At 44.5% G+C, this 26,430-nt stretch overlaps 1 protein-coding gene across 1 annotated transcript in view; it reads right to left on the bottom strand.

The window, feature by feature from the left end:
* Positions 1-26,430, bottom strand: part of LOC146821651 (uncharacterized) — a 2,850,214-nt gene that overhangs the window by 566,783 nt on the left and 2,257,001 nt on the right. The window lies entirely within an intron of this gene.

Genomic DNA, 26,430 nt, shown 5'->3' with positions numbered 1-26,430 from the left:
CACAATACATCATTGGGCAAAGAGTGTCTAAATCTAGACTCATCAAGATCACAATACATCATTGGAGAAAGAGTGCCTACACCTAGATTCATCAAGTTCAGAATTCATCATTGAGCAAAGAGTGTCTACATCTAGTGTCATCAAATATAACATCATCAGTACAATACGTGTGAGATGAATAAGACTTATATGAAAGTAGACTGAATAAGCCAGATTGTTGTTCTGTAGATCTCCATTTACATTATAAAGTGGAGTTTTCCAAAAGGCTTCATTGGGCAGTAGAAACTGCTATCTTGGCTAACTATTAATTTATCTTTAGAATATTTAGGCCTTATGTTGTCAAACTGAAGTGGCCTCCTTGATGACACAAGTCATCTGGGGTAAGTTCCAGAGGGTTCGGTTTCAACCGCTAAGCTCTGTTCCCTGCATAAAGGTAGTGGAAATTGAATATGTCTGTTCGACATGAAAGGGCGATGCCTTCAAGAGCCCTGAGGGCTAAGCATAGTACTCTGAATTTAGTGCAAGGACAGACTGGAAATCAATGCATATCAATGCATGTGAGACAACTACAGGGGAATGGAGCAATGTCACTGAGTGATTGGGGCTACCAGAACTTCTGCATTTTATGGGTGTTGCATCCAAGTCACCATGTATTGAGGCGGTCCCATATAAATGCCGCTGCAGTAGTCCAGTCGAGAGGGGAAAATACACCATGTACAAAACTATGCTTGAACTCAGGCAAAATGGCAATCCATAGTCGGCAGTTTGTTTCTGGTTCAATGTCTTTTTCATGAGACTCAATCCATCAAGTGTGAAACTCATTTACTTGAGTCCCATGCAGGACATTCTCAATAAGAAACGCATCAAGTAAGTCAAATAAGGAAAAGAATACAGGACGAACCATAACATTACATTTTAATAAGTGAACATTCCAAGAACTTCAAGTCTGTCCTTTTTGATATATATTCCTAAGGGCAATTGGTCTTGCATTGATAGAAGGAAAAGGGAGAGGAGTCTGCAGAACCCAGGAGAAAACCAACATAGACAAACAGTTAGCACAGAGAAATAAACAGCAGCCTATGGGAACTCAGAAACAGGGGAACGGGGTAAATACCACTGAAGGCAAGAAAGATGTCGATTGAACTTCCATCTGTTGTAGAATGTTCAATAGTGGCCAGGTTGTGTTCTGGGAAGTTTCCATTGTCACATTTTTCCCAGGACTGTCCCTGGACGTCTTTTATACATTTCATTTTCGTGCTACAGTCCCTGACCAAGTTCATTTTCACTTGTTATATTTTTATTTTTTATCAGAAAGAACATATTTGCTGATGAAGAAACGCTTTTCCTGTACCCCACCGATTTTGGGGTGTTGTCACCCCATTCCCAGCCTGGATACAGATGTACTACCATCCTCAAAAGTAAAGAATTTCGAGTGTATCTAGGGAGGGATTGGGCTTGGCTGCCCATAAACACGGACACGTGTATGGACTGTTCACAAACCTTCCAGGGCATTATGACCACAACCACTATAAGGGGGAAATTTGATTAACACGAGTAACTTTTTTTTTTTTTACAAATGTAATTTCATTTTTAATGATCTAAATATCAATTTTGTTGCACAAAGTGCTTTGAAAATGGATGCAGAGTGCCCATAGATATTCAATCATTCGGAGTGAAGTTGTGGCGCATTGCACTTGTATTCAATAGCCCGATGGCGCTATGAAGGCGACCCTATGGAGAATACCACCACAAGAATATTTCTTACATTCCAAAAATGAAATGAAGCCAGAAAGGATTCGCTTTAAAAAGAACACTGTGTTGTGTACTGTCACACTGACCGGCCTTAACACATAGAATGGCACACAGGAGGTTTGTGTGGATGAGTCCTCCTGCTACTATTTTCCACCCGGAATATTTGATGGACCCTGTGTAAAACCTATTTTACTGCACATCTACCGGTTTATGCCTGAGCAACGCGTCCTCAGAAGGCGCATCAGAATACGTTGTTACGGTCAGCTGCCTTTATTTTAGTCTTTTTTTTTTACACATTCATGCTTCATTTCCTGTCATTTCCTGACATATCCACCTTTGTGTTGTTGTTTAGTTGGGATGTTGCAGAATTAATTATTTGTCAGAGTGATGACAAGAAGGCCCATGGCAGCCACATAAACGCAGCACAGGCTGCCTTAGTTTGATTTATAATAGGAGATCTTTTTGTGTAGTCTTGTTCCCTTTTTGCTACTTTGATGCTTCATGCCAAGTTAGGAAAGCTTCTGCAACCTCTGTAGAGTCCCACAGCAGCTTTATCTACTCTACGGTTCCCATTGCTTACTCCATGTCGCGATCCTACAGTTGAGTACTCAGGGCCGCTCATCCACAGCGATAGCAACCTTTTTTTGTTTTTTACTTTTTTTTATTTATTTAGATCAACAACTGTTTGGATGGACACATATAATCTGTACATATATTATCCAACTGTTTTTTATCAGTGACACTGGTATTATCAACAAGCGATGGAAATCTTCTTTGGGGATTTATAGTTTGTAGAAATCTGTAGGTTTGCGATTTGGACTTAAGCTCACCCCTTTATGTGTGCAAATTATATTTTTTTCCAATAATTTGGCCATGTTTAAAGATGCTTTGACTAGCTGGATAAAGGCATGGATAGTGCAATTACACGATTGCCTATATAATATGTATATATCACATGTTTATATTTTGAATGGTTTAAGTGGATTTACCACATGGAATAGCTTATAACTAAGTTTTGTTCTAGGGGCCAATTGCCATTTTAGGCATTCTGGCATTTCTCTGATGGGTTGGTAGCAGGGGGCAACCTATAGGGTTGGAGGAGCTGCCTTGACCCATCATTAAAAACGTTAAGCCAGTTTATTCGAAAAACAGTGATGTAAGGTCCATGTTTTCGTTGCATAGAGCATCCATACCTCAACTGCTAGCTTGTCTCATGCCATTGCATGGTCCAATGAGGGACTAACTCGAACCTTTTGCTAGAGCTTGTTTTGGTCTAAGCCCGCCCTCACTTTGTTAAGAGATTGAAATTTCAAGCTCAGGGAAATGGTTTTTAATCTGTACATAAGATTAGTTGTAAGTCTGAGCAATGGCCGCTTGCTCTTGTAGGCACCAGGGCCCTGCCCTTGTCTTCTGGCCTTGTTTATCATACCAAGAGTGAATAATAGTTATTATCAATAGGATTTTTTTCTCCAAAGCGAGCCCTCACTAAAAGCAGGAGCCTAGGGCACTGAATCCTCTCATCCGATGGCTGGTGCATGCACTGAGAGGTCCCTGCTCCAGCCATCAGACAGATTTCCTGAGCTGATGGCGTACCACACCAGAAAAGTTAGTCCTGGGTGCTTTGGATTAAATCCTGAAGTGCCTTAGGGTACCTGTCCATCAGGCTGTCACCTTGGCCTCCTCCGTTTCGTTTCAGGGTCAGGTGAGGTCAGAAGCCTCATTGACCTCACCCCATACTGAGATGAGTTGGGAGGGGGTGGGGTGAAAACGCAAGAGTCATAAAGTTCGAGTCTGCATAGTGCGTTAGGTTGGTGTATGTGCTGCACACGCCCAAGCTATCTGGTTTATGCTTATATGCTCGAGGCACGAAGGAGTTTTGCCCCTGCTTTAAGGGTCCATGGAGCACGCAGCAGTTGAGAAGCAGCTCAGATCCCCGAAGGCAAGCTAAAAAATGTATATCTTTCAAATTGTGTGTGAGTGTGTAGAGCAAGCAACTGCCTGTGAGTGAAATTTAGTGAGAGTGGCCAACTAGAGGAGTGAGTGAGAATAAAGGAGAGTGAGTGAGAATAAAGGAGAGTGTGTGAAAGTAAGGACAAAAGACTGAAAATGCATGAGAGAGAGTGACTCAAATCAAACCACTTTATTCGGCTAGCAAAAGCCAGAAACACAGTTATGTCAATATACAAAATCAATCAACAATTTAGAATTTCTAGCACCCTTTCTTCCTATGTCTAACTGCCGCCACCCAAAAATTAGCAACATTGAAAATCTCTCAGGAGTTATTTAACAGCTGCAAATATAGTAAGGCAGGTCTAACTTGCACAAAACCCCTCCCCTTTAAAATAGGACTTAAAAACGTTCTCTTCATGGGGCTAAAATGCCCACAATACATTATAAAATGTATGGTATCCTGTGTTGAAAAATTGTCACATGTACAGGGGCCTAAATTATTTACCCTACTCCACCCCTGTACATCTGCTAAAAGACAATGAATAAGATTAAAACGGAACCTGGTTAGAAGAAATCGGTGAAAAGGTTTTGTGACGTTTGTCAGGTACGGTTCTATCCGTGGGACTGTCTTTAACAGGAAATGGGCTTTCACCGTAGGTTTCACAATCTCCAGCGCCTCTCTCTCTGCAGACAGCACGTTTAAAAATTGTATCTTAACCCATGCCAGATCCTCTTTCACTATCTTTTCTGGGGTGGCAAAAAGTTCAGGTCGTCCCATTTTACCTAGCGTTGAATTGACATATTGTATCCACTGAATTTTACTTACATTATCTAGCGATATACAGTCCTTGATAATTTCTCTATTCAGTGCCAGTTCTATATTAATCCGTGTCTTTAGCCAACATACCACAGGACCCAGCCCAATTTGGTCCTCAACAAAACCACTACCCAACTCTTGGTGAATAGCATAGGTAGGGGTAGATTGGGGAACCGCCAGGAGATATCTCATAGATTTATTTTCAACTTGCTAAAGTTCTACTACAGCTTTGTATCCCCAAATCGGAGACCCATACCTTGCTATAGCAATGCTTTTAGATCTATACATTTTGAGCAAAGCTTCAAGAGGCTTCGCTCCTAGTCGGGATACAAAACCTTGTATAGCAGCTATGGACAGAGGGGATATGGTCATTGAAGTGCACCCCTCAAACTTGGTGTTAGATGCATCTTATTCACAGGTTATGCACCACACAGTTTACTCGTTTTCACATTGTATGTCTGCACACTACTGTGTATCATGACATTATGTGAAGCGACATACATTTCTTGTCCATGGTGTGACATGTCAATACATACAATGCGCACGTGCATATTTTGTGATTACAAGGACATGTTGTCATCTAACGACTAGCGCCACAACAAATTTAGGTGAAGCCTCTTTGTTTATTACTCTGCCTGGCAGACGTGACATCTGAGCATGAACTAGCCATTGTTATCTCATGCATACATTTGTCATGTCATGTGCAAATCTCAATTTGTACTACAGACCATGCTTGATTTTTTTTCATATGCACCTTGATGCTCTGCCCCCATGGCACTTACCCATAGCATTCAGTGCTGTGCATGAATGTGTACAGACTTTCTTCAACATGTGAATTAGTGAGTCACACTTTGGCTGCTGTGACAGTTACATTCGCTTAGCTGTCTGCACACTGTAAGTGGCAATTGGATCTGTGTGAATTCTTGTGGGATGAGAGGGCTGGTGTTGTCATATGGCACCATGCGTTTTGAGAGGAATGGCTGGGTGCATGCGTGGTCTACTTACCTGTTCTGTTGTCACATTTGGGTGGAATTTATGACACATCTCTGAGTGTGTGTGGTGGAGGGCTCCATCCTGCTCAGGGGTGGGACAAGACAGCATCAGATGGCTACCTACCTGTTAGTTTTAAGTGAACAATACAATGGCTAACACATACATCTGGGTGGGAGGGAGTGCTCCATCCTGCTCAGGGGTGGGTCAAGGGGGACTGTTAGGAGTTGTTGTGCTGGCCTCACACACCTCCCTGTTAAGATGGCTACGTACCTGTTAGTTTGAAGTGTACAATGCAATGGCTGGCACATGCATCTGGGTGGGAGTGAGTGCTCCATCTTGAGCTGGGGAACAAGGGGGCATGTTGGGAGTAGTAGTGCAGGCCTTCCACCCACAAACAGAACAACCTTGGAAAATGGCTACCTACCTGTTAGGTGAAGGTGAACAATACAATGGCTGACACATGCATCTGGGTGGGAGGGAGTGCTCCATCCTGCTCAGGGGTGGGTCAAGGGGGACTGCTGGGAGTTGTTGTGCTGGCCTCACACACACACACACACACACACACACACCTCCCTGTTAAGATGGCTACCTACCTGTTAGGTGGAGGTGAACAATGCAAAGACTGCCACATGCTTCATGGTGGGTGTGCTCCATCTTGCTGAGCTGGGGGACAAGGTGGCATGGTGGGATTGGTAGTGCAGGCCTCCCACCCCCAAACAGCACAACCTGGGAAGATGGCTACCTACCTGTAAATTTGGTTGGTGTACTACGATGGCTGCCACATGCTTCATGGTGGGGGGGTGAGTGCCACATCCTGCTCAGGGGTGTGACAGGGTTGCCTGATGGGAGGTGTTGTGCAGGCCTCCCACCACCAAACACCCCTCCTTGTGAAGATGGATACCTACTTCTATGTCTGTTTGTTGTGATACAATGGCTGCCACATGCTTCTGGGTGAGAGGGTATGCTCCATCCTGCTCAGAGGTGGGACAGGGCTGCCTGGTGGGAGTTATTGTGCTGGCTGCCTGTACACATGCAACCCTGGGAATGTTGCAGGCTACCTTTGGGTGTTTAGATGGAGTGGATGTTACATCTGTGGGACCTGTGTTGGGTATTGTGGTGCATATGAGTGTACTTGGGCCTAGGAGGTGTAGCTTTGTAGTTGTGAAAGACAGTACATGGCAGTGTAATGGTTTACATTAGTTTGTCCTTACCAGCCTGCACTCCCCGGCTAGTCCTGTGAGACTCTCTGGATGAAGAATGGCAAGCACCTTCTCCTCCCATGCAGTGAATGTTTTTGGTGGAATGGGAGGGCCACCACCAGTCCTCTGAGCCAGCTCATGGTTCTTGTTCTTCTTCTGTTTGACAACCCTCTTCAGGTTATGCCACTGCTTCATGATTTCAATTTTGGGAGTGCTGGGTGGTCCCTACTGCATTGACCTTGTTGACTATCCTTGCCCACATTTGTGCTCTTGTGGCTAATGGTGTCTGTTGGACCAGGCTACCAAACACTTATGGTTCTACTCTGATTATCTCATCTACAATGACTGACAACTCACTCTCTGTGAATTTGGGAATTTTCTGTGGTGCCATGGTGTGTGCTGTGCTAATGTTTTGGGGTGCAGTTGTGAGGGTGGTGTAGGTGGTGTGTGTGTTGTTGTTGTGCTGGTGGGATGTGTGCAGGTTTGCCTCTCCTTTGTGCTCTGGTGTTGGGCCCGTCATTTGTGGAGTATTGCAAAGGATTCTGGTCAGGGAAGGAGCTGGTTTTATGCTCAGCTATGTGGGTGTGTCAAGATGGAGTATTGCTGTCAGGTGTGTTGTGTGGGTTGCCCTGGGATTTGTATTTTTTTAATTTGCCATGGGGGTATGTCTTTGGGATGTGTTAGGTGTTTTTGGGGGCAGGGCTAGTTTGCTGTGTGCACTTGGTGGCCTTGTTGTGATTTTTTTTAGTCGGCCGCCATTTTTTTCACGGAGCGTCCGCAGCGATGGCTATGCTACAGCCCTTTCGCCAGATCTCCCATTCATCACTGTTTGCGACCGCGGTGGTCGGAAACTGCGGAACGTACCGCGGTCACATTGTGGATATCCTAATTTTCCATGCGTCTCTCTGCTGTCCTGGCGGATGGATTTTTTGGGCGGTTGATCCTAATTGAACCGCCGGTATTGCCGCGGTACCGGCGGACAGTTGATTTCCGCTACCATGGCAGTCAGGGTGGTTTTCCGACTGCCATCCTAATAGACCCCTTAGTATGGTTGCACTACTCAAGCCCCTTTTCATCTCTGTGTACACTACACTTTTCTCAGCTGAAATTTCCTCTTTTCGTTTTTGTCAACAATTCTTTAAAGATGACTCTCAGATTGTTACCTCCTTTTCTTTCTTTTACCTTGCTCTCCTCAGTACTAGTGTTATCAATCTGATCACCCTCAACCTGTTGGATGTTTACTATTTCATTATACCTGAACCCTTCTAAACCTGCAACCATACTGTTTCTCGCTCCACTTTCCCATTGCTGCACCTCCTGTGATTTTCTTCTCCCCTTGCCATCAGTCTCTCTTTGCACTTGCTCACCACATTGGCATCAATGTTGAATCCTCTCAGTCTTCTCAAATCACAACTCTGTCACCTTCCACATCTGTAGTTTCCCCCCTACAATCTGCACATAACTCTTCAAATCATTACCTTATAAGTATTTAAAACTGCTAATCGTTACCTTGTTATTCATCTGAGACTACTGTTTTTCCACATTTTCACTGCATAATATTCCCCTTTATATTTTTTTTCCTTTTGGTGAACTGGTGAACTCTATTCATGATCCCAAATATCTGAACAACAGTTCTGAGGAGGAATATAGATCGTCCACTTTGCATGATGCTACAACCTCCTGCAAACTTACAGCGACACCTGGGGATGATAGGATGGCTTGTTATAGTAGGAAAAGCGATCGCTGTTGTCCAGAAATTATAACACAACATATATGTTTGTGCTGATATTAGGGGCGGGAGATAAATTTCGCTTCGCTGGTGAAGTCTGCGGAATTTGGCTAACTAAAACTCCAGCAACCGCCATGTGGCAGAGTTTTTTCTTGTGTGCGTCTCGATGGTAAGTTGGCAAGTGCGAGAATTGGTGTCCCCTGTGAGATTTTCTCAACATGGGCAATCACAACTGTTCACGGTGAGAAAGATGCCGCTTGAGAAGAAAACCTACTCAGCAAAGAAGCAGCACCCTCTGGCATGCTGCATGGTGTAGTTTGCGCTGGCTTTGAAGCGCAGAACAAACTTTTGGTGGTAAAAAATCTGCACAAGCAGCACAACATGCTGATTCCACAGCTTGCAGAATACCGTGGAATCTCTTGGAGGTTTCATGTAACTTCGCGGAATTCCACAGAGTGAGAACTCTGAGTTCCACCCATCTCTAGTGGATATTTCATACTTCCCATAAACCCTAATCACTTATCATTATCCTTTACCCTGAATCAAATATGCTCCTGTTCTTTGGTGCAGGAGGAAGATGAAAGAGAATCCTGACAGTTTGCACTTGCCTGAACAAGTAAAGGGAACAATGGACCGACATGGCCTAATCCACAAGGAGTACTCCATGACTGTGGGTGGAATCTCTATTTTTCTACTGAGCAGAGCCTTCTGTGAAATTCACGAATCAGAAGGCAAGGCAGTACTAGAGGATGGGTCTGGTTCCACCAACTGTCAATCAGAGTTCATTCTGAAACAAGGGCAGGTGGAGAGGTTAGACAGGGAAACAGAGGCCATATCAGATGAAATGAGTCCTGGGCACCATAATGCTGAATGCTGCTCATCATTCCTCTAACAGGCATAGCAGGCATGGGGAAGTGGTGGAGACCAGGGAAGGACTTGGTTAAAACGCAAAGTGGCCGGTAGGCTGGAGACCTGATCTACTTCATCATTCCTTCAACAGGTACCTGAGGCAGTGGTTGTCTAATAAAAAAGGAGCCTGCAAGTACATTAAATGGAGGGAAGGCACAAAGGATGGAACAAGAGTATAATACTCATATCTGAAGTCACCTTGAGAAAAGCATACATTCTAGACTCAAACTGTAACAAAGGGAAAACAATAATGCTAGGACGTAATGAAGGACCATTTTATCACTTGTGAATGCCATAATCTGATCAGTGCTGACAGAGGCTTACACACCAGGGCAAATAAAAGTGTCGAGAGAGGACATCATCAAGTTTGATTCCTGCAGTGTGATCACCTATGGTACATTCCCACTGACGATTACTCTAGCAGTAGGATAAAGCGTTATCATCCAAGCCAGAAAGTATTCACCAATACCCTTACTCCTCAAGACCTCAAAGAAAAAAAAGCCCTTCAACAGCCTCAATTGCCTTGTATGTGTCTGGCCCGGCAAGCAAAGCAGGGAGCTCAGGCACAAGATTATGTAGAACTGAAAAGAGCCTCCTGTAGTTGTTCAGGGCTGACAGGAGTGCAGCGCACCTGACCAAAAAACTCTGGGCCTAACATGTTTGAATACAATCTACGCACTAGTATATTGGCCAATATAATATTACCAGAATTTAGGAAAGATAACTGCCTATACAAAGGGTAATGTTATTCTTTTCTGGGATCTGCAAGACTAAAATCCGGACTTCATTGAAAATAGAAGAGTAGCCTTTCATACCCAGCATTATTTCCTTTGCCTCAAATGGCCTCATCTGAGCCAATCTCTGCTCTTCCTCAATCCAGGCAAAGTTCATTTGATCTACGTACACTTCTGTCTTCTCTTGTGATTGAACAGCTTTAATATAGTCCAAAGCCTAAAGGAATTTTTTAAGTACTTAACTTATGGCATCATATCTCTGTTGATCCTCCCCTCTACATTAACTGCATGGTCTATACCAGTGTTTTCCCATTACTCACTTAACACCCAAACCAACGTATGACCTTCTCAGTCCGACCTTGAACTGCAGCTTTCCATCCAAGACATAGGGAGTGAATATGGCCTAACGGCTAGGGCAGTCGACCACGGAGCAGTGAACCAGGTTTGAGTCTCAACAGTCTGTGATTCTGGGCAAATCACTTAATCTAACAGAAATTAATGTGTCCACCTGAACGTAACTGGTGCTCATGTAAAGCGCTCTGATACCTTCGAGTCTAGTTCGCACTATATAAAACTCCACACAAAAGACATGTCAGCTCCCATACAGCTGACACATGAACGCCTTCTAGCCTCTCTCTGATCTCTGCTGGGGCACTTTTATTGATTGTGTATACGAAGCCCCCTCTGCTTCTTTTATGCACAGCTCTATTCTCATAAGTTATTATTTTCTTATTCTCACTATAGATGCATATACCTCTTAGACAGAATTTAAGAGATTCCCATAATGCGCATGGGTCTGAGGCAGATCCCTCATTAATATCAAATAATGTCTGAATGTCATTACTAATGAAAGAGTGAAAGGAGGCATGCTCCTTGAAACACCACATCCAAAATGCACTGTGCACCGGTGGTGCAATTACTCTAAAATAGATGGGGAATGTTCTGATAGTGTTCTTCTGAATATAGCAGAAGTCTTCTTCACCCTCCTCGCAACTTGATCACAGGCTTTCAACGGATCGAAAAGTGAGTGCAGATTATCTACTGTGGAATAGTATGTATGTGGTCTGCTGGGGTGGATTTTATTCCACAGAACAACTCTTGCGTAGGACACTAACAGTGGGTTTATCTTCAGATTTGCCTAAAGTTTTATCTTTCTTGACAGCCAAATTAGTAGTTAAAACACAGACTTGTTCTAAAGTTATGGAAGTCCACATTCAGAGCTTATATGTTTATGAATAAATGTTTTGCACTTGCAACATACTTCATTGTGCCATCTTCCTCTCCCCTAAGCATGTGTACGTTGAGCTCAACGTCCAAAGGAAAAATTATGCCCATCCACCTTGAATGGAATGAGTACAAGGACAGGTACTAGTGTTTGACCCAAAATGGTGCCAGCCTCACCTGGTTGAGTGCAAAAAGAACAATTGATGGACAGAATACAGAACAGTGTCAAACATTCACCCCAGTAGAGAGATATGGGGCTAAATCCATTGTTTATTTTGCTCCCCATGCCATTCCAGTTTAAACCCAGACATATGCAAATCAGTCTTGGCCCTGCTCCCAATGGGAAAAGTCCAGCCCGAACTGCCAGGTCAGGTCCTCACTGGACTGGAAATAAACATCCAAGGTCCAAGTTGCCGCCAACTGAACTCTAATAAATCTGAGGTATTGTTAGTGGGTAGGGACCATGGTCAGTGGATTGATCTCTGGTGGCCAACTAGCCTCGGCAAGCCACTAAACAGGTAGTAAAAAACCTTGGGGTATGGCTTGATTCCTCTTTGAACTATCAAGTCCAAACGAAAAAAACGGCTAGGACATGTTTTGGACTCCTTCGGGGGCTTAAACCACTGCTAGGTCTTTTCGACGCCTCTACGCGTCAGGTCATCATTCAGGCGACGGTCTTATCTAGACTTGACTATGCCTGCTCCCTTTATCTAGGGTCCAACAAGGCGGAGGTCCTGAGGCTGCAAAGGGCACAGAATGCAGCCGCCAGAACACTTCTAGGTCTCCGCAAATTCTATTCTGTGTCTAATGCTATTCGTCGTCTGCATTGGCTACCTGTAGCCGGACGCATTGAATTCAAAGCCTTATACATCGCCTTCAAGGTTTTGAAATTGGCCTCGCCTCCCATTCTGGCTGATCTCTAGATGCCTTATGTCCCCTCGCGACATCTTCGCTCAAAGGGCAAGCATTTGGTGGTGGTTCCCCAACCCCGTAGAGATCGGTCTGGCAGCTGCTCCTTTCGCTACAGAGCCGCCACCCTTTGAAACTCGCTCCCTGTGCAGATCCGTGGCCTTGACAACTAGTTGGCTTTTAGTAAGGCCATTAAGACCTATCTTTTCCCTGCCCCTTAGTTTTCTGGCAGGCTCTCTGCTGTGTTTTGTATTTCCTGCATTAGCGCCGGGACGCCCCCTTGCTGGGGCAGCTGTCGTACTTTACAAGCTAAGATAACATAACATAACATAACAGTTTCCGGGTTTCACCCCTCATTAGCCAGGCTAGCTTGACTCCACAGGCATAGAGAGCCCAGGACCCATGTCGGGGAATACCAGTCCCACTCGGATGACAAATGCAAAAAGAACATCATCTCCTTGTGTTTGATTTGTTCGCCCTAAGTTGGCAGGGTATGCCCAGACGTGGGCCCCTTGCTCACTTTGCCACTGGCTTCAAGCCAGCCTGGCTGATGAGGGGTGTTACCCCGAAACCGGTCCCAGGATGCTTGTTTCCAGTCAGGGAAGCCATGGCTTGGCAATTCGGGCTGGACTGTTCCCATGAGGCACAGGCTCAAGACTGATTTGCATATTGCTAGGTCTGAACTGGGGTGGCGGAATGAGCTAAAGAATGGTGATGGATTCAAACCAAATCTGTGACTGGGGTTGTGTCTCTGAAAAGTTTCAGCACTCGCTCCATCATTTCCTTGTGTGTACTTTGTTTGCCCTAAGTTGGCAAGGTATGACCGGACGTGGGTCCCTTGCTCACTTTGCCACTGGATTCAAGCTAGCCTGGCTAATGAGGGGTGTTACCCTGAAACCAATCCCAGGATGCTTGTTTCCGGTCCAGGCAAGACCTGGCTTGGCAGTTCAGGCTGGACTGTTCCCATGAGGCACAGGGTCAAGACTGATTTGCATTTCGCTGGGTCTGAACTAGGGAGGCAAAGTGAGCTAAAGAACTATGAAGGATTCAACCCAGATCTGGGACTGGGAGAGAGTGTCTGGAAAGTTTCAGCGCTCCGTCCATCATCTCATTGTGTTTGCCTCACCTGGTGAGCAGAAATCTGGCATGGCTCCTGCAGCATGAATACAAATATATTGAGCCTTGCAACAAAATTTTTAAAAATGAATCCCTGGCGGAGCACATTTAACTCACAAATATTGCAGGGTATTACTCAGAACGCAGTGCTCATCCTTTATTGTATGTCCCAAGACAGAGGCACAGTAGTGTAGGGAATCTGGGAACCTTTGCCATATTTAATTTACTTGTAAGTCCCTAGTACAGTGCATTACATGTGCCCAGGGCCTGTAAATTAAATGCTACTAGTGGGCCTGTAGCACTGATTTGGCCACCCACATATGTAGCGCCTTAGCCACTGCAGTGCCTATGTGTGTGCAGTTTACTGCCACTTCGACTTGGCATTTAAAACTGCTTGCCAAGCCTTGAACTCACCTTTTATAACATATAAGGTTCACCCCTAAGGAATGCCCTGGTTAACCCAAAGGGCAGTGCGCTATGTAAGCAAAAGGCAGAGCATGTACTTATATGATTTACATGTCCTGGTAGTGACAGACAGCTACATCTGTTTTCACTGCTGTGAGGTAGATTTTTTTCATATGCTAAAATTGGGAGCTCCTTAAAATATCTTTAAGCTATTATTCCTGACCAGAAAGGAGTGTTTTTTTCATGTTTCATATCTTTGGAATGGTTATGATAAATCCTCTTTGCTGGTAAAGTCAGACTTAACATTACTATTTTAGAAATGCTACTTTTAGAAAGTGGACACTTCTCTGCTCGTATTGCTCTGTGTGCCCTACAGTCTGTCTCTAATTCACATGTCTGCTAGGTGGTAGATCCCTTTGTGCATTCCTTCTAGACAGCCGCAGACACAGGAAAGGGCTGGTTGTGATTTAGCACTTATTTGCATTCATCTGCATTCCAATGGGTCTTCCTGGGCAGATGGGAGGAAGGGGCTCACCTTTACTCTTGAAAGGGTAGTAGCCTGACCCCATACAAAGGACTATTAATGCCCCACTGGTAGTCTGGAGTTAGGGCTGGGATTGAAAGTGATACTGGTGCACTTCAAAACCACTCTATGAAGTTTCCCCTGCATCAAAGGCACTTTTGGGAATAAGTATTGGGTTGCTGCACACCCCCGATCAGAAACTTCTGGATCTTGAACTGAACCTTTGACAGTGGACTATGGTGCTGCCCAACTGACTCAACTGGACTGCTTTTCTGGAAGGGCTGCTTTACTGCTTGTTGCCCTGCTGCCTGCTGCTCCCAGACTCTGCCAGATGGCGAGCCTTTACTCTGCCTTCCCTCCAAAGTGATCTTCAAGAGCTTTTTAGCTTGCCTCCTTTTTCCAAAGTCTCAGGTACACAACAGACTGCTGGCACTGCCAGACGCTTCATTCTGTGAGTCCAACCCTTGCCTGAGGTACCCCCTCCAGGTTCTGGGCCTCAGAAGTGAATCTGCAGCTGAGTTCTGCCAAATCTGACATAAAGCAACATAAAACCTCACAAAGCCTCACCGCACAGCTGACAGCGCTCGTAACCAACACTGGACGACATGAAGCATCGCAGCACAGCCTCTCGGAACCGACACTGGACAACGCAAAGCCTCGCTGCGCAGACTGCGCCCCAGGATCCAAGGTACTGTGTTCAATGGGCCCAAGTGGGTACCTGTAGCCAGCCAGCTCTCCATCGTGGTGGTCTGAACTTTGGATTTGCACTGGTCTCTCACTAAAATGGTGTGAAGTATTTTTGTGGTTTATTTACTGTGTCATGGTATGAGCTATTGCACAAATACTTTACACATTGCCCTCTAAGTTAAGCCTGCCTGCTCTGTGCCAAGCTACCGGAGGGCGAGCACAGGATAATTTAGGATTGTGCTGTGACTTACCCTGACTAGGATTGAGGTGCATACCTCTGTCAACTAGATACCCCATTTCTAACAACCTTATCACAATCCCAACATAAATTGCCTTCAATAATAACAACCCACAACTGTTAATGGAGAATATCCCACCCCTACAATCACAACTTTGAAACAGCATGAACAATGCCATGCAAGCTTGGGAGATGACACCACCTGCAGGCACATTGCACACGGACATCGAGGAACTACTTGCCAAATCTTTTGATGATGACTAACACCCAAGAACTATCAACCATATCCATTAAGTCCCAATTCTGTGGATGTGTTGACACTTTTATGTGGCCTATGCCTTCCCTCACATGTAAATATCAAAATGTAGGCCTGCACATCATGTACCATACGTAGCTTAGCAGAGAATTGTATAGCACACTGGTAACTTTTCTTTTGGAGAATGTATTGACTTCCAGAAAGCCCTTCTGGGCCTGCTGGATCCAGATAAATGAATATAATATATTCGTCATACCATAGCTTCCCTTTCTCCCTACACGTCTTTAGCATCAGATCTCTGCCTCCGTAATTCATGACGGTCATGTCTGCTGTTCTAAGTTTAATAGGCAACCAGATTCTAGCCTAGATCCAAAAGATTGGTGGTCTCTCTCCTGGAAGAGAGCCTCTGGCAGTGGAGAGTTTCCTAGTATGTCTCATAAAAGATTCACGATGAAGGCATCCATACTGCCAGTATGCACTGACTAACGAAGACTTATAGCATGGATGTTATTATACTGCATCTCCAGGTCCTCCTTTTCCTCACATAGCTGATATTGCTCTCCGTGGGTACCAATCAACATTGTGCACATGGGATGAGTCATAATCACAGCGAGCCCACCATACGATCAGTCTCATTGATGAGGCCATGTTGTTGCTCAATCATATTCTGTACGCTCTCAACTTTTTTGAGGCAGTGAATCCACCTGTGGTGTATGTCCTCACTGCTGATTTTGAGATCACATGGCATTTTGTTCAACAAATGGCCCATGTTGCTAATCCCATCCACTCATAATCCCATCCACTTCATGATGACTCAAGATAATCTGAATCGCGGCCCTGAGAGCATGGTTGTTTGGCATTCTACGTGGCACACGTATCCAATTTTGACTACTACTTGTTGATGCGCCTCATTTTCCACCTCATGCTTTTTGAAGAAAGTTATAAATTGAAAAATACTGCCCGATTCACAAAGGCTTGCGGAGTACACATGCTTAAATACTATACTCTCTAGGCAGAACACACTATCAGTGAATTGCAGTAGAGAGCTACAAGTCCACAACAATAATACAAGGCAGTGATGTTTCAAAAGAAAAAAAAAGAAAACAATAATTTCCCTTTCCTTTTTTTAAGATGGATTGTAACATTGCGGCTGCCAAGTAGACTTATCGCATATGACATACATAGAGAGAGCTTTGAGTCCACCCTACTTTATCCATTGTCTTTCTTTGTCCAGCCTCTTTCAGCCACTGGCTGATACTTCGTCAATCCTAACTTGGCTCAGTCCAGTAGAGTATTCATCACTTGGCTAATGCTACTGGCTGTTTGGGTGTATCATTCAGCCCTCCACTCAAGTGCTTGCATTGAACTACATAGGACACTACTTTACAATTATAGCCCTCTCTGTCCGATCCTGCTTCCTCCCTCCTATGTGTCTCATTCAGATCCTCTTCTCTTCCAATCTGTGCCCTTCCACCAATCCCTCCTTCCCCGAAGTGCTAGTGTTCCTCATTCTACCTGCCCTCCACCCTCTTGTATCTCTGTCCTGCCCCTCCATTCTTCCCCTGTACACACCTCATTTCCAATTGATTGCCACCGTTTTGACTCTCTCCGGCTCATTCCTTCCCTGCATGGTCCTTGTTCCTCCTGCTTTCTTCCCTCTCAGCAGCTTTTTTAGGTCTCGCCGAGTCAGCGCGCATGCGCTGCTCGAGAGACATTTTGTAGATGAGTTTTCAAAGTGCTGCTGGCTGGCCTAGCGCTTGCGTTCACGCGAGCGTGCACGCGCGCAGCCGGCCGCCAGCAGTCTTTCACAGGTCAATAGAAGCGTGATGACTTTCACTTTCGCAAAAGTAAAGAAATAGAAAAAAACATCTATTTCTTTACTTTTGCTATAATCGCGGCATCCGCGCTTTACTTTTAATGTTCAAACTAAAGCGCCGGTGCCGCGATGCTTGTTCTCGCGCGGGCGGACAATGCTTGTTTACTTTCCTATCCATTACTCAAACACTTTTCCAAACTCACTGTATTCTTTCTTTTGTGTGATTATTTCTGTGCATCTTTCTTAGTAGAACCTTGCGCAGTCACTTCTCCTCTAAGCATCTTTTTATGACTTGTTACATGGTTTGCATCGTCAGTCACTGATATCTCACACTATTTATTTTGTCTACATTATCCTTTCACCGTTAATTGGAACACACTACATCATGGCGTCTATTTCTGGTGCACTCACTTTTAGTCCTCTTTCTATCTTGCACACCTCACCGCTTTAAACACACGTCATTTCCCCATTTCGTCTTACATATTTCTTCCTGAAAACGCGATGTCCTTTGCACCCGTTTAGAAGTAAGTACTTTTTGTAGTTGATTATGTTAATACCGTACAGCCGTTGGTCATTGGGTTATTTGACAACTCATTTTTTCATAACGTGTCAGTCACTTTCACGCGTGTGGAGTACCGCACGGCTCCATTTACCCGTAACTCTTCATTTAAATGTTTAGCTAATTTCTACCTCACTCTAGCAAATACCGATCTATATCAACCACACGGTGGTTGCCAACCATTTTATAATTCAAGCACACTTGCACAATCTATCACGCGCACATTTGCTCCATTGAACTTTCTCACTCTTTTTTTTAAAAGAGCACGCTTTTATTTTTCGGTAACTAGAACATGCTGCAGTTTTCCATGTTATTTTCTTGATATCGGCATGGTTCTCATTCACCTCGTATCACAACTTTTCCATAGGATGCACAATCTGGTTATTATTCATTTTCTTTTTCTTTTCGAGTGATCTTCCTCACGTCATCCTCGCTTCATTTACTTACTTTGTAGATGTTCCCCTGACGAAGGGCACTACGATGCACGAAATGCATCGGGAGATATGTTGAGAAGGATTTATCTCTATGGAGACACAGTATCAATATGAAATGTACAATATTGACAAGAAAATAAACAAATACCTGGACATACCAGCATCCTGTATTTGAAAAACTTCTTTGTTACATACAGACAACTAGCATTCAGACTCCACATCTATGTTCACTGGTGGGTCACTTTGGTGCTCAGAAGGACGTTCCCCAGTTGGGTAACGCTTCCAATTTTTATTGTTTTCACACTCCTTGATCAGTGAGTGTTACTTCTGAAGCACGCTACAAACTTTTTCATTGCTCCACTCGGATCTGCTGTGCCTGTTCGACTAGCACATTTTTAGGTCTTCCCTGACCCCGCGCATGCGCTGGTCTGGCGAGACTTTTTGTGAGGGCTCAAAAAATGCTACCATGGCCAGCCTAGAGCTACAGTGCATGTGCGCAGGCGCGCGCTTAGGAGCAGAGGCTGGCAAACCTCGTCATGCTCATTAAGCGCCCGCGATCACTTTCACTTTCGCGGCGCACCTTTGATGTTCTCGTTCAAAGAACATCAAACATCAAAGAACATGTTGTTGTGTTAATGCTTTGCTGCGTCCGTTTGACTTACAATGTGCTTTCTCTTTCCACAAACTCGATGTTTGTGTTCCTTTATTTTGAGATGCTTTTAGTATTACTGTTTTGTGACTTAAAGAACATTAAGGAAATGTTACTGTGAAACTGGACAACGTTCACAGTGTTTATTTCTGATCGCAGCGGCTGCTTTATGACCGTTGCACCATTCAGGGAGTCCTTTCGTTGGCGCTTTCATGAGGACATGATGAGGAAGCTGGAATCTTTTGGCACATTCTCTTTAAAAGCACAGCATGTTGGCGACTGGTTAATCGATTAGACCTATGTAGGGCTTTAGATCTCAAAGCGTTATGGTGGGTGCAGCAGTTACAACTCACGAAATATGAGGTGCAACTCACAAGGAGGGGGGCAGGTTTGAGCACACATTGGCTGCAATCGAACTCTTAAGATGATGGGCTGTGTGTATCCATTATCAGCACTCAGTCTTCGCTAAGTGATCTTGTTTGTTTTGTTGTTGTGCTAATGCTTTGCTGAGCCCATTTGACTTACAACGTGCTATCTTTCCACAAACTCGATGTTTGTGTTCCTTTATTTTGAGATGCTTTTAGTATTACTGTCACACACACAACCACAACCACACACACAACCACATGCACAACCACACAACCACACACACAACCACACACACACACACTCAACCACACACATACACACAACCACACCCACACACATAACCACACAACCATACACCACACACACAACCCCACACACACCACACAAACAACCACACACACCCAACCACACCCACACAACCACACACACACACAACCACACACACACAACCACACACACACACACGCAGCCACACACAGAACCACAACCACACACATACACAACCACAACCAACCACACAACGACACCCACACCCACACAACCATACCCATAACCACACACAACCACACACACAACCACACCCACACAACCACACACACACCACACCCAAGCACACAACCACACCCACACACACACAACCACACCCACAACCACACACAAGCACACACACAACCACACACAACCACCATACACACAACCACACACAAACACACAACTGCGCACACACAACCACACCCAACCACACATCCACACACACACCCACAACCACAACTGCACCCGCACCCACAACCACGCCCACAACCGCACCCACACACACAACCACACACACACAACTACACACACACAAAACCACACACAACCACACACACAAACACACACACAACCACACCAAGCATTGGCATAGCCCATAGGTCTCGCCTTTGGGACCTTCGAAGTGTTTAGCCACGCAACAGTGGATGTGGTTGCACCAAGGATATTGTGCTGCATAACTAAATACTTAGAAGGTCCCAAAAGCGAGACCTATTGGCTATGCCAATGCTTGTTTATAAGTGGCACTGGGACCAGGTATTTTTTTTCATCAAAAAGAAAGAAGGGCTTCACTGAAGACTGTTTAGCCTTCAGGACTATCCTCTTTTTGTTTTGATATCAAAATAGGTTTGGGTGGCAAGGAAACCTGCATTATACTCATTCCTTTCTATCACTTAGAAAATAAAATAGGACTATATTAAACGCTTTCTTGCCATCTGATATTTACTTGAAATAAAAACAAAACCAGTACTGCACTGAAAGCAGAGAAGCCTTCAATACAGGCCAACGTTCCTTTCTTGTCCATACCTAATGTCCCTACGTTACATGGATTAGCACATTGAACCCAGGCCTATTGGCTTTGCCATTGCTTGTCTTTAAGCAGAACATTGTTCTACATTGATTCAGTCCGCTGCTTCATCTTAACTCACGTCACCTAATTCAGGTCAGTCAGGCCACACAACTGCTGATGTCTGCTCCCCCAAGATTGCCCCTCCAGTCTCACTACCAGAATCACACCAAACTAGTGATACGCGAGGGTAAACCATAAGCACCTTGCAGTTTAGTGTGGCTGCTCTTTAGTTTGATTCCTCCCAGTACAGATCAGCAGCAGCCTCTTCCACCCACCATCTTGTCAGTGCCACACACAATGTGCTGCAGTACTAGCTCTTAGCTTCTCAACTTGAACATTGGCCTCTCCACACTGATTGCAGTCCGTCAGGTCTCAACAGTTTGTGGTGCAAAGATGGCCCATGGAAAACCACAATTAGAGGCGGGTGAGCCACTCACTTAAGGCTTGAGCCAGAGACCTCGCTCCGGCTCACCTCGAGGACCTCTTAGCGTCCCAGCCCAAAACCAGGAGAGCTTTAATCTGGCTTTTGCCTGCCAGCCATGCTTTACCATCATTTGCCAAGAATTAAAAAAACATCTATTTTGGTGAAATGTATAACGTGAAACCAGAAAACCGGACACCAATCCTGGCTTCCCCAGCTGACCAAATTGTGTGATGCTGGGCAAATATTTGATTGTATAGAGGATCTTTTATCTTCGTTATCACATATGAGAGCCCCTTCCAATACATGAGTTCAGAGTGAGCAATGTAGAATACAATTATGTATGAAATTCTTCTGCATGTCATAGAAATGCCATTTAATTTTAAAGAGACTATCATATTTTCACATGATGTTTGTTGCATCATATAGATGCCAATTATTTTCAGGGCTCCTCGTGCCAATGCGCTCTCCGGTTAATTTGTTGGCTCGTCCACCTTCATCAGGACTTCACGAGCCATCCGGATCCATCCTCGCCCCTACAGAGGGAGAATCTCGTCAGCAGGATTGTTAACGACATCCAACAGCAAGAGCTCCTCTCAAATTGCCACTATCCTGCCTGCTGCCCGCTGACAGCCCCATCTCCCAGACTAGACTACTTTTTTAACAAGACGTTCCTCATGCTGCTCTTGAAAAGAAAGATGTTCGACCGGGTCATGACCCCACGGGCATTCGAAGGAGACAGAGCGTGAAACTGGCAGCCCGTGCAACATCTTCAGAGGGCTGTCAGGTGAGCAGTACTCAGCATCAATCACATGGGCAGAGGCGAAGATAACACGTCACCGGCAGATTGAGTCTGTTTTTGATTTACATTCGCTGTATTTTGCTCTCCAAATACAAACACGAGAACCCTCTGACTGAAGCCATCCCTGCACGTGAGGATATGCATGCAAAAAGATCAGAGAGCGCGTGCACAAAAGGCTCTTATCTATAATTCGGTGATCGATTGGCGAAATTACAGCAATCTGTGTTCCATCTAATGAGGAAGCCGCTTGCACGTCCAGTTAATGCGCCTGTCAGCGGCGGCATGGTCGCTGCATCCGAGAACACTACGTTGTTAATTGTATTTTCCTCCGAAATGGCACCTAAAAGATTTCAGAAACAGAAGTTCCGAATATAAAGGAGCGCGCACGGTGGGGGCCTTCTCCGGAAGAGAAAAACTGCACAAAAAGAATCAATTTTCAGCTCCCGGGAAGAGGCTGAGTATAATCGACGGATGGCCCCTCGTCTCATCCCACTGAGATCTCGTCTGCTCTAGCTGCAAACAAGGAATGGCGCGTACCTGGCACCCAGGCATGAGATGCCGCGGTGTACTGGGCATTTAAAAGGTCTTCAAAAACAATTGGTTGGAAATTTGGAATTTTGTGCACTGTCCCGAGAGCGGCGATGTTATTATGCTGCCTAGCTCTCACACAGACCCACACAAACAACAAAACCGTCTACTGCTTGGAGAGCTCGTCTCGGGGTGGGGGATGCCTCTCGGCCATGCAGTACCTCACAATACCCAGCAGGGGGAAGCAGTGTAGTAGTAGTGCTCATCCGAGCCCTCAGGCCAATCCCATGGCACGTTACACACTCTTACTTTAAGGCAAGTTTGTAACTCTTCATTTTGATATTAAGTGGCTTAAAAACCAACAGTAGGGTAGCTAATAATTTTGAGCTAATGGGTGTGCGCCAATTTATAGGAAATCGCTCGTCAGAATCCAGAAACAGTTGCGTACAGACGTTGGTATTTATGAACTGGGTTTAGGCATGAGTGTTTACATAGCGCAGGACTATGATTCGAATGGCCTCTAAACGCTTTATTAAGCCACCCGCTGCTGCATTTAGGATGCCACCATAGGTACAGCTTTGATATTTCTGTGTAGAGAGGTGTCCGGGAAAACGTCATGTTTGCTCCCACTGCCCCATAGTACATTTAATTGAAAAGCAAATTCTAATCATTTTATTCAGTAACAAAATCTGTCCGAAATTCCTCTGACGCGGGAGAGTCTGCTTCGTTTCCTTCTTTCTTTTCTTATTTCTTTATCCTTTTGTAAATGGATTTCCTCAAGGTGGCTTTTTTGAGCATGTCTCACAACGCTATTTTCGCTTTCACTATAATATTCATGAAATATAACTCACAAACGATATGACTCTAGTGTGGTGTAATATTGGCAATAAATCTTCTCTCAGCGGGTGGAGTGTGTGTTCCATGTTAGGAAACCCTGGAGAGACATAGCACACACTAGCTTGTGAGTTTGTGTTTATTCACAATTTATTTTTCCAAGCCCATCCCCACCTCTGAAACTGAGAGATTTACTTCCGTCAAAGGCAGGATTTAATAGCTTCCAGGGTTAGAATAAAACGAGAGAACACAAAAACGGGTGTGAGTAAAGCAAAAAATGGCTTCTTCTTGGATGCACATATTTTCCAATGGAAGAAAAAGATTTAAAAAGTGCAATTGTTCTCATACAAGACTTTTCCACATATGTAATGCACACTATGTGCAATCACACAGGCATACATGTCTTCATCTTAGCTTAACTGTGGATTCTCAAAGTTTTCCTGCAGTACTCCTGGCAACCTGTCACTGCTGTAATTTTTCAGTGGTGACCTTGGAAATCTCAGAGAACATCAGACATTTGAAAGCCAACAGGGGTCTTTCATAAAAGGGTAAAATCCATATCAGTCTCCTCGGAATCAAAGTCTCAAGAGCTGATCCCCTGCTATAAACAAGCATTGGCATAGCCAATAGGTCTCGCCTTTGGGACCTTATAAGTGTTTAGCCATGCAACAGTTGCATAACTAAATACTTATAAGGGCCCAAAAGTGAGACCTATTGGCTATGCCAAGCGGCCGTGTGGGCGCGAAAGTGAAAGTGATTGCGATCGCACAGGCACGGCCCGTGTAGGGCATGCTACCGGGGCGGTGACGTAGGGCGGGGGAGGGGCAGGGTGGGGCTTTGTAAAATGCGGCATACGGCCGATTTCAGGTAAGTACCGGAAAAAATAAATAAAACGAATTTCGTTGTGCGTGCTGCATCGCCAAATGCGATGCAGCGTGCGCAACAAAATTCGTTTTATTTTTTTACTTCGGTACTTACCTGAAATCGGCCGTATGCCACATTTAACAACACCCCACCCTGCCCCTTCCCCGCCCCGGTAGCACGCCCTACACGGGCCATGCCTGCGATCGCAATCACTATCAAACATCATAGCGGCCGCGAAAGTGAAAATAATCGCGGTAAAGCGCGACGCCCGCGCACATGCACTGTAGCTCTAGGCTGGCCTGGTAGCACTTTTTGGAGCCCCCTCAATAAGTTTTGCCAGACCAGCGCATGCGCTGGGTCAGGCGAGACCTAAAAAGGTGCATCGCTGCATGTGATGAATGCCTGAGTCCTTGTTCTCCACCTGGTTATACTCTCCTGAGAAAAACCGATGTAAACACGAAGGCTTAATTAGCCCCAATAAGAGAACAGACATTGGCAAAGCTAATACGGTTGGTGCTGGCTCATAAGCAGTGACAAAATAAATAAAAATGTCTACTGCGGTTCATAACGTTTTTAAAAAGTAGTGCTTGCTGTATAAAATGCATCAATACATGTGCGATCACAGAGTGTACTTTTCAGTTGTAATAATGGCCCTCCATGCATTCCAGTGGAATTAGGAGGAGGCACACAAACAGGTGAGACTGAAATACTCCTATTGGCCGAGCCAGGATGTGACTGACAAAGTCGCAGACCAATGGCTGAAGGTCCCTGAGCCAAAAAGCCAGTGGTTTTAGAAGTCTGGACCAAAGCCCCTTAGAGTATGTATAGAATACAATATATTTGCCATAAGTAATGCCAGCGCTGACCAAGGCATTCCTGTATGAATATAGGTTTGTGCACCTCTAGTTGTAAGATTGCAATCCTGTTTCTGATTAACGCGCCCAATCAGTTTGCACACATCATGCCCCATTTAGTTATTAGCGCAGTTGCTCATATAACGAAAATCTAAAACTACAGAATGCAAGAGGTTGCCAGGATTGAATACATCGTGTCCTGATGGCATGGAGCTAGTACGCAACAAACACCCATCTGCCCTTGCAACCCATAATAAATGCAACCCTTGCACTCTTATTTGGGTGCAGCAAAGGGGTAGAGATACACTTTTCAGTTTACACTTCAGGCCTTTGCTGACAGTGATCTACGATATAAACTATTAGAAGGCTGGCCAATTTAAAGCACTGTTTAAGCAGTGGCGGTTGGTGGCAATAACATCGAAGGGGAGCAAAAATATACACATAAACAAATGCACATCATAATATACTCAATACACGGTAATATAATATGCACATAAACAAAAATTACTTACCTTACACTGCGACTCGATGTTCTGCAGCACATCCCCAGAGCCAACTCGCTCATCCAATCAAGACACTGTTCTCATGTTGTTAAGCAGCATGAGTGAAGTGTCTTGATTGGCTGGAGTGGGCTGGCTCTATGCTCCAAATGGCACTGTAGGGCTGTCCAACAGCCAGGTTGGAGAGGTTTGAATTGTGCATGTCTGTTTGGCCGTAGCAAGGTAGCCGACCAAACCAACATGCGCACCTCAAACTTAAGTGGCCTCTCCTCAATGCTGCCAATCACTGGCAGCAGTGACGCACTGTTAGACAAAAGAGGGCCACTGTAAACTGATAAAGAAGACAGAACAAGGGGAAAACAGCAATTCAATAGACAAGAAAAACATTGCTTCTCCACTATTATTTTTATATGGGTACAACTCCATTATTAGAAATTAGATATATTACTTTCATGAGTCAGACATATTCCAGAAATAATTTAGTAAGTCATAGATATTTATTTCATAATCTCATTCTTATGAATATTACACAAAATTCAAACATAATCATCAATATGTCCTGTTAAAAATATTGTAGAAGACTATATCAACATCGATTTATACAGAGCTCCCCATTCAATTCATGAATTTCTAAAAATAAAAAAAAACATACCCATCCATCAAAAACAGCCAACCACATTCATTCAATTTACTCTCTAAAACAATATTTAAAGTCCCATGTTGACATTAGATCAATTCTGTGATCATTCATATATACAGCTGTCTTACTTAACATTAGCTTCAAGACACATAAAAACTATCCTTTCATGGGTTCAATTTATTTCATATCATCGTAATGATATAAACATGTAACATCTGAAATGTATTGCTATCAATTACATAGGTGCACAGTTGCGCCGACGCGCGTTTCGGTGAAGGCAAACTATGTTTTTATTGTGCCACCTTCATCATGGCGCTGAACAAAAATATATAAGAGGTGGC

This window comes from Triturus cristatus, chromosome 6 (genome assembly GCF_964204655.1).
Source record: "Triturus cristatus chromosome 6, aTriCri1.1, whole genome shotgun sequence".
In the NCBI taxonomy this organism is placed as follows: Eukaryota; Metazoa; Chordata; class Amphibia; order Caudata; family Salamandridae; genus Triturus; species Triturus cristatus.
The sequence above is the reverse complement of the archived record's forward strand: the minus strand, read 5'-3'. Positions and strand labels throughout refer to the sequence as shown.